This window comes from Budorcas taxicolor, chromosome 11, assembly GCF_023091745.1.
Source record: "Budorcas taxicolor isolate Tak-1 chromosome 11, Takin1.1, whole genome shotgun sequence".
Classification (NCBI taxonomy): Eukaryota; Metazoa; Chordata; class Mammalia; order Artiodactyla; family Bovidae; genus Budorcas; species Budorcas taxicolor.
In genome coordinates this window covers 38,119,829-38,124,527 of record NC_068920.1, presented here as the reverse complement: position 1 = coordinate 38,124,527, position 4,699 = coordinate 38,119,829, and the positions used below count along the sequence as shown (strand labels likewise).

Below are 4,699 nucleotides of genomic sequence, written 5' to 3'. Positions count from 1 at the left end.
CTTCACACAACATCATCTTAAGACAGAAAAAAGAAAGGGGGGGGGGGTTGTATTATCTTTACTTATTTCTTTTTTATTGATAAAGAAAAGCTTTTCAGACATCCCTTCCTTTTACAGATTTCCTCACCAGTTCCAACTGGCCAACACTGTACCACATGTTGGGGAAGGTGATGGCACCCCACTCCAGTACTCTTGCCTGGAAAATCCCATGGAGGGAGGAGCCTGGTAGGCTGCAGTCCATGGGGTCGCTGAGGGTCGGACACGACTAAGTGACTTCACTTTCACTTTTCACTTTCATGCATTGGAAAAGGAAATGGCAACCCACTCCAGTGTTCTTGCCTGGAGAATACCAAGGACGGTGGAGCCTGGTGGGCTGCTGTCTATGGGGTTACACAGAGTCGGACACGACTGAAGCGACTTAGCAGCAGCAGCAGCAGTACAACATGTACATGTCCCAGCTGGGAAAGAATGGACCAGGGATTTTCAGCCTCTAGAGGGAGATAGGCTCTGACATAAGGGATGAACTGTGCAGTTAGCTGGGGAGGGGGAAGAGTGGATACCAAAGTATTAAGCAGTGATTTTGTTTTGTTGTTTAGTTGCTAAGCTGTGTCCAACTCTTTTACAACCACATGGACTGTAACTCACCAGGCTTCTCTGTCCATGGGATTTCCCAGGTAAGAATACAGGAGTGGATTGCCATTTCCACTCCAAGGTAACTTCCTGACTCTAGGATCAAACCCACATCTCCTTCATTGGCAGGTGGGTTCTTTCCCATTGAGCCACCAGGGAAGCCCCATTAAGTAGTAATATCTGTCTCAAAGGACTAACTGTGTATCTGTATAACTGATTCACTTTGCTGTACAGCAGAAACTAACACAACATTATAAAACAAGTATACTCCAATAAAAATTAATTTTAAAAAAGAATCTGTAGTAGTATTAGGGCTTCCCTGGTGGCTCAGAGGTTAAAGCGTCTGCCTCCAATGCAGGAGACCCGGGTTCAATCCCTGGGTCAGGAAGATCCCCTGGAGAAGGAAATGGTAACCCACTCCAGTATTCTTGCCTGGAGAATCCCATGGACGGAGAAAGCTAGTAGGCTACAGTCCATGGGGTCGCAACGAGTCAGACACGACTGAGCGACTTCACCTTATCGTAGTATTAGTATATAACAATTCAAAGGATATGAATTTAGACATTTATGTTCAATGTATTGATGTAAATATGTATAATACTGGAACAATTGACCACTAAGAAAGATGATTCTGGTGAAAAGACAGGGTGAACTCGGAAGGGACAGGAAGGACTGAGGCATAGGGGCTTACTCACATGAGGCTGAGTCAGAAGCCAACTTTTCTAGATTTCTGCCTTAAGAGAAGAGATAAGGAAATGTATGAGTCTATGGTAACTGAAATTGAAGGAATGAATATTTTTGGATGGAAAAAGAAAGGCAAGATTATATGATGATTAGATATAAGAGATTGAAGAAATGTTTTTTTTTTTTTTTAAGTTATCTCCTACTCTGTAATAGAACAATAATGACATCTCAGAAAAGGGTCTATTGAAAAAACTTAAAAGGAAGGTCAAATAATGCCAAGCTTGAGATAAGCTAATCTGAGGAGTTGAGTGAAGCTTCAGCTCTAAACATTCAATGAAAATCATGTAGAAGTGAAATCAAGAGTAAGATTCCCTATGACTTATCTATAAAGACGGCATTTTTGGAGAGCATCAAGGTTAAATGGCACAAGTATACGTTAACATGCAGAAGACACAATCATGTTCAAAAAACCCTTAGGTGTGGAATTGTGCCTTCATCAGTATTCACAAAAAAGTGTCCTTATCTGCTGCTGATCAGTTTAATTTCTTCAAATGTAGAAAAATAAGTAAATTTGAAATTATGTGGAGATTTTATTGTCTGGGCACTTACTATTCTCCCTGGGATCCTGCACTCAGCTCATGCCACACTGACCTTCTGTTTCCTGAGACACCAAGCCTGTTACACTTGCTTTTGCCCTTGTTGCTCTCCTGCCTGAATCCTCTACTTGAATACCAGCTCTATCACTTTCTAGCTGTGTGAATTTCAAAAAGCTATTTAACATTTCTGTGCCCTATTTTCCAAATTTGAAGTAAGGATAATATATACAGGTGGGGCTTCCCTGATGGTTCAGCAGGTAAAGAATCCACCTGCCAATGCAGGAGATGTAGGAAACACGGGTTCGATCCTTTGGTTGGAAAGGAAATGGTAACCCGCTCCAAGTCTTGCTTGGAGAATCCCATGGATAGAGGAACCTGGTGGGCTATATAGTCCATGGGGTCACAAAGAGCTGGACATGACTTATGGGCTGAGCACAACAACAAATCCATGCAGTGTGTGTGTGTGTGTGTATAGTACCTATATATGGTAGTATGTAGTTTTACATATTACACACACACACACACACACACACTCACACACACACGGGCTTCCCTGGTAGCTCAGCTGGTAAAAATATCTGCCTGTAATGCAGGAGACCCCAGTTTGACTCCTGGGTTGGGAAGATCCCCTGGAGAATAGATAGGCTACCCACTCTAGTGTTCTTGGGCTTCCCTGGTGCCTCAGACAGTAAAGAATCCAGCTGCAATGCAAGAGACCTGTGTTCGATCCTTGGGTTGAGAAGATCCCCTGGAGGAGGGCATGGAAACCCACTCCAGTATTCTAGCCTGCAGAAGTCCCATGGACAGAGGAGTCTGGCAGGTTACAGCCCATAGGGTCGCAAAGAGTCGGACACGACTGAGCAACTAAGGACAGCACGGCATACATATATATGTATTGATGCATGTGTATGTATACATATAGCATGATGTGAATAAATACCCCAAAGTTCTCAATTCTCTGACATTAGCTTAAGGATATCTTAAGTTGTGCAGTTGTTCAGACCTGGATCAAAATAAGTTAGAGAAGTTTAGAAACATTCAACTCTGTGAGAGCCACAAATTAGTCTTTTTTTAATCAATATTGTATAATCTGTTTGATGTCAAACCATGCCAGCTGCCACCCACACAACCCCAAATAGCTCTTCCCAATTATTGTCTCTTCTGAGAGTCACCAGGCTAGCATTGATTCCTTCCACAGCAGACACCAAAATCCAGAGCCCTAGGCAATGCTCTGCCTCCCTTGTCAGCAGTCTTCCTTGTTACTAGTGACTTATGTCTATTTCTCTGCTTCATTTGTCCTGCTCATTTGGTGTCTGCACACAGCTGCTTCCTGTTTGCCCAGGTCTTACAAAACCATCCTACATTTTGGTGTCTAAGACAGCCTGGGCACTAATTGTTCTGCATAGCTGATGCTGAACTTTAAACACCATCTCTCTGTGTGACCTGATTCTGACATCAGTTCTTGGATGAACCTCTTCCTATGAATTGCTTCGGGGATATCAGATATCCATCTCTGCTTTGATGACAGGCTTCTAGTCTGATATATCTAAATCACAACCGTATTTGTGTGTTTACTTCTTGAAAGTCGTTGTGGTTTTTGATTTGTTATTCTTGTCCTCATTATGAATCCACATATGTTTAACAACTGACTCCCTCCCCCCTTTTTGAATTCCAGGTGAAATCTAATATACAAAAGATAAATGCACTGCTCTGCTTGAATCTGAAGGAAAAGAGTGGGAGTTTTGTGTTCTTAGGTATATCTTCTCCACAGTAAATTATTGTGATATTCCTAATTATTAAAGGAAAATTGAACAAAACCTGGCTATCTCACAAGTATTTTAAATACAATAGTTTGTTCAAATGATGTGCTTATCACAGCAAAATTATTCATATTTTTTTCCAAATGATTTCAAGTACTGTATCTCATTTAATTTCTAGAAATGCCTTAGTCATCTATTCATTCAGCAAATATTTGCTGAGGCCCCACTACGTCAGGCATTGCTCTGGAAGCTGGATGTATAGAATTAATGCCTTTATGAGTCAGACATGAAATTTTGTGTTGCCCGCTTTGACGGATAATGTAACTGCGGTTCACAGGAGTTGCATAGCTCATCCAACTTCACATAGCTAGTGTGGAGCAGAGCTGGAAGTACAAATGTTCCCTTTGCAATATTTATAACACAAGGCCCTTTGAATTCATAAGTAATTCAAATTTACATTATTGATAACTCTGCTTTTCAAGTGTATTTACCTTTCAGATACCCTTATGTGGCTGTAAACAGTAATTCTGCAATTTAGGATAAATAGAATCAATGGTGTCGGAGACCTGGGTTTGATCCCAGGGTTGGGAGATCCCCTGGAGAAGGAAATGGCTACCCACTTCAGTGTCCTTGCCTGGAAAATCCCATGGACAAAGGAGCCTAGCGGGCTGCAGTCCATGGGGTCGTGAAGAGTCAGGTACGACTGAGCAATTAACACATTCACTTCACTTTCAGAATCAATGGTTAACATATAGCATATAGCACAATCATAAGTAAATAGTCATATTTGCTTATAAGTATTACAAATGTAACAAAACTTGAGTAACCAATGACAATAAAAATCAAATTTGAAGAAGGATGTATCACTTTTCTTCTCATGCTTATACATGAAATGAAACAGCTAATTGTTGTGTTGTGCTTTATTTGGCATTGTGTATTGATAAATAAGCTTGAATCCAACCTATATTTCTTATACCAATACCTGTAAATGAAACTTAACTATTACTTTCATGTAGACAATGGTTCTCC

General features: G+C 41.0%; 1 non-coding gene across 1 annotated transcript; it reads left to right on the top strand.

Annotated features, from left to right (window-relative positions):
• Nucleotides 1-946: 946 nt before the first annotated feature.
• On the top strand, nucleotides 947-1,019 carry TRNAW-CCA (transfer RNA tryptophan (anticodon CCA)). The gene has a single exon. It is a non-coding gene; the product is annotated as a tRNA-Trp (tRNA).
• Nucleotides 1,020-4,699: the final 3,680 nt, after the last annotated feature.